This window comes from Rhipicephalus microplus, chromosome 2 (assembly GCF_043290135.1).
Source record: "Rhipicephalus microplus isolate Deutch F79 chromosome 2, USDA_Rmic, whole genome shotgun sequence".
NCBI lineage: Eukaryota > Metazoa > Arthropoda > Arachnida > Ixodida > Ixodidae > Rhipicephalus > Rhipicephalus microplus.
Window position 1 is genome coordinate 88759263 of NC_134701.1, and position 5030 is coordinate 88764292.

Consider the following 5030-nt stretch of genomic DNA (forward strand, 5'->3'; position numbering starts at 1 on the left):
ATTTATTTTAAACAGTTTTACAGAACACAAACACCTCTACACCCAATGTTAATACTATCAGAAAATGCACCCATCCCCATAAAAGATGTTTTTAGGTTTCTAGACGCCACAGGTTTTCTACACAAACTGTTTTTCACCTCACATTTTAACCCTATTATCATAATTACCCAGTGTCTGGCGCATCATAGCCATTGTTGCTTTTGCGCCATAAAACCCAACGTAACTAACTTTATATGAACAGAAAAATCATATGTAAGAACAGGTATTCAATTATAATGTCAAATGAAAATATCACTCTGTGTATCATGCACATGTACAAATGCCCTCACTGCTAAGCTGCAGGGGGTACGCAATGTGAAAAAATACAAACGATGGTGGCATAATCAAGTACATGCATACATCTTTATTGACTGCAAACATGTTCTTTTCTGGATCATATGACCAACGAACAAAATAAAAAGATTAAACACAGGACAACCAGCATTATCGAACAGATTTGATCACAGCGACATTGACAAAAACCTAATGTGTATTAGGTCATACATCAGCTTTGTACATTAGCTATACTCTCTTTGTTGTAGAAATGTCAATGAAAACTGCAAAAAATGGAAGCATCTTGACCTGCATGTCCATGGCACTTCAGAACATTCGGCGACATGTAAATAAAGGTATTCAGCCTATATATGCCTTTCCGAAGATATGTGTGTGTTGGCACACAATCAAAACATAATCCTATACTTTTTCGCTAGTGTTGACACTATATTGATGAAAGTGCTTATTTATCAACAAACTATCTCGTAAGTCTCTCTTGACCAGGGGAGAGGTGCTTGTAGAATGTATCTCACATCCTTTCAAGAACTCTAGATGGGAAGCAAAAAAGGGGCAAGTGCATAAAGTAACAGCCCTACACTGTTGACCACTACTTCACTGATGAAAAAAGCAAAGTTATCGTGCATTAAGTCTATGCTCTTAAGTTAGGTGCACATGAATTATTACGTCAAAAGAAATTCTGAGCCTCTACATTATACACATGCAGAAATGCACACTGCTACACAAGCAGAACAGGTTTGTTTCCAAAAAAAACATAAGTGCACTGGTTACGCTTGAGGCAAATCTCAGTATATACCATGACGAGCATTTCAAACTGTTCTCCCTTTGTGTTCCCTCAGGAACACAGGTTCAGCAGTAGATTTTGTAATGACCTTAGGATCATGTGCTGTTCAGTGGCATCGACAAAATACATGTGAAAATAGTCATCAAAGAAAATAGGCTCAAGGATCCTTCCCACAATCACAAGAACCCTGTTCACAAAAAGTGTTTCACTTAGCTGTAAAAACTGTGGATTGGAATGATCACGGACATCATTGACAATAACACACCCTGCTCTGAATGTCCTGCCATCCATTCTTACAGCTTTCACTGAAAATATACAAGTGCTGCTCAGATTGTTCTGAATGACATACTTTTTGGCAGTGTCAGATAGGTGTTCATAAAGCACCTGGCAGCAGCCAGCACTGACAGAAATGACTTTATTGTCATCGTAAGTGAAAGGAAAACACTGAAGATATTGTTGTCGCATAGCTAGGCTATGGGAAATGTTTCTGAAATGGTGGATCTTATGAGAAATGTCAATAAAATATTGGTGCTTCGCTTCGAAGTGCATCGCCCAAAGCCCAATTAAAGGGCCGTACTTTTGAATGAGTGAAGGGTAGTGGATTAGGTAGTGCATTTTGCATGGCATTGATACAGAAGGAAACAATGAGGTGAAATCTAGCAAGAAAAAATGAATTTGACGCTGCAGGTATCCCACATAACAGACTGGAAGCTTTCGGCACATGGTGATATCCATGATATCACGGAGGAGCAAGTAAAGTTGCCAGACTTTATCTTGTGATGGTACACACTCTCCAACAAAAAAAGACATGTGGCGAAACAAACAAAAGGACTGTTTAGCTGATCCTTTGAGTTGTGTCTTTAATTGAAGAAAGGTGTTAGAAATAGCTTCTGGTATATTTCGCACATCACTTGGATGATAGCCCCACGTGGAAATGCATCTGTTTAAAAACTGAAAGGAACCTTTTGAAAGGAAAAGGAACCTTTTGAAATTGAATTACTAATGATATGCTTCATTGCGAATGGTATGACGCCTTCATGTAAGTCATGCATTTTATCTGGTGGGAAGTGCTGGGTCAGATTAAATTCATCACATTGAAGAGCACAAGAGCTTCGAACTCCATAAAGCGATGTCGTAGGCAATCCAGCACTAAGCCTGGTCAAGTGGTAATGGTGGCCTGCAGGTGACCTTAAAACATAGTCACTTTCTAAAAACTTATAGTTAATTTCAGTGCGCAGTGCCATGCAAAATCTGCAAACCCTACCATGTTCAAATTACATTTAAGTCCTCCTATTCTATGGGTAGACAGATTGTCACCTGTAAAAACAAATATGGAACCTTTCAGCACTTTTCCTTTCACAACTATACTCAGAGTTTCCAACATTTGCACATCTTCAAGCAAAGGTGCCAGGATCCTTGGCAACCCGTAAGTGCTCACAAGTTTGTTTGTCCCTTGCTAAAACAACCAGATTAATTCCTGTTAGAGCACAGTAGAGTTTAGCACTCAAATTCAGCACTGAGAAGTAAACTGATTTAAGTTTATGAGTGCCTCGTTTGCTACCTAGAGAGTTGAACACTTCAAATTTGTCACTATACAGTTGCAGACAAATCTTATTGATGTCCCCTGCAAAGTATTTGTGTTCCCTAAATGCACTCCCATCAAGCACTGAACAAAAGTAGTTATCCACTTTCAATGGGGTGTTGAAGTCTCCTGAAAGGGTGACATTCTCAAGGAAAACTTGAGCACTTCACACAAAGGTACATACTCCATTGTATTGGCTTTTCCATTAGGTGCTCTACCTAGAACAGTTGTCTTTGGCTCAACGAATGGAAAGTGCATTCTCCAGTAATTAGATCGGCCTGAAGCAGTCAGCAGCTGGTTCAATTCAGGTATTTGCAGCACATCATCAACTATATTAGCCAACTCTATGTTGGAGTAGAGCCGATCGTCTTCTAGAATAGCCTTTACAAAAAATATGACATCATTGGCAATTTCGTGCAATGTTGACTCTGGAAGCCGTCGTGCCTCTTTCCACCTTAAGAGCAACTTTGCAAGCTGATTTTTATAGTTGGAGCACTAGCCATGGGCGACTCGCCTTCTTGGCTTTCTTCAGTGGTGTCCATATTGCCTGACCCAACTTCTGCAGCATTTCTGCTCGTGTGTTCAGTGCTTAAAGACACATTCTCACACGGAGCCATGTTTTGTTTAACCATGTTGCCATGTCTTCTGTACACATGCTTCTTGTACGATGTAAAAAGTCTGAACGTTTTCATGCACCCACGCAAACTACACACCCAGTTGTACTCATGTCCATGAATTGTATGAAGATGCCGGAAGAGCGACCTCAACGAAAACGCAGGGCAGGTGCATTTCAGACAGCGAAAACAATGGATTCCAGGCATAGCATCCTGGCTGACAGTGCTGTCTACAGCTGATGCAATATCCTGCATGAAAGAAAATGGGTTCAAAATCAAAAGGAAGGTTTGCTTCCTTTGCAGGTTTCATCCTGAAATGTGAAAAATGCTAGATAAGTTGGTTTTGAACAGCTTTCATTGATTTTAAACACTACATTTTGAGCCTCATGTATATGTACAGGGTCCTGATACTTGTTTGCTAAAGTGAATTTCATAGAATACTTATGTCTTACAACAAATAAAAGCAACACCTACTCAAAAGATATGAACTAAACATGATTAAATTGTGCCAAAGAATGCCGAAGTAAGCGTGATCTTTAGCTTAAGAGTTTCATCTATGGGCGTGAAAACGTTCCGTAGTATAAATAGCATAGTCACAACTTTATCATTGCATTCAGATTTATCTATAAACCTAACCCAGACTTGCACAACCAATTTTATTTATTATGGGCATAATAATTGATATTATAGTGAAAAGATAGCTAAAAAAACAAGTGAGAGCTCTACTTTCCAATTAGGCTGAAGGAGATCTGTTGTTCTGTTGTTGCACAGAGGAACCTGTTATTAAAGAAGCGCATGGGTAGGATAACTTGAATTCTGAAGCGTAAGAGTTTGTGCATGTTTCCATCAGCCATATATGGTCTTATATTTGATCCATGAGCGTCGCTATGTTAAACTGATAAGTGATGGTTTTGCCAGTTTTTCTTGTCATAGTATGAAATAATCTTGGTCACAAAATGTTGATTGTACAGGCCCAAGCGTTTCGGTGCATGCCAGTTCACCCTTGCAGTGTTCGTTTATTTGATATGGATACAAAACTACAACCTTATCAGTCCAAGATGACTGCGTGCAAGCGCGTCTGGAAAAGGGTGTTATGGGTTGACATGCAGGATGAAAAAAAAACTAAAGTTGATGAACACAAGTACTCAAGTTAACCTTATTTTAGACTTAATATAAACAAAGGTGAGGGATAACAAGGAAGAAACATCAGGTAAAGTAAAAATCCCTGTGATTTTTATTCACATTAACCTACTGCAAATTGCATACCATTGTGTTTGCACCTAAATGGGTGTTGTACGAGTCAATATTTTGAAGTTGTTCGTCAGAGAAACTCCTACTTAATTTATAAGTTCACCTACTCAAATATTTCAAATTGCTGGAATCATTTTCTAATATAACAAAGGTATCTCAAAGGAACTCACAACTTCCAATGATGCTGTGACAACGCAGCTGGCCATTCACATATCAAACTTCTGAGACGCTGATAAAGTCTTCAGACATTCATGGAGCGAGCCCTGCAGGATTATAAATTAGATAGAAAAAATTTCCGAATTTCAGCAGAGGTCTATGGATTCTGTACATCATGAATTGCCACTGTAATGAAGAATAAAAAGCTTTAGTAAACAATATCAGTCATTATTAGGAAAACATTAATTATGAACAGTTTCTTTTTATCTGCACGGCAAACAGATGGCATGCATGGACACAGTTCAAAATTTTA

General features: G+C 38.7%; 1 pseudogene; it reads right to left on the reverse strand.

Annotated features, from left to right (window-relative positions):
• Nucleotides 1-273: 273 nt before the first annotated feature.
• Nucleotides 274-3553, reverse strand: LOC142785193 (uncharacterized; annotated as a pseudogene).
• Between the last annotated feature and the right edge of the window lie 1477 nt (nt 3554-5030).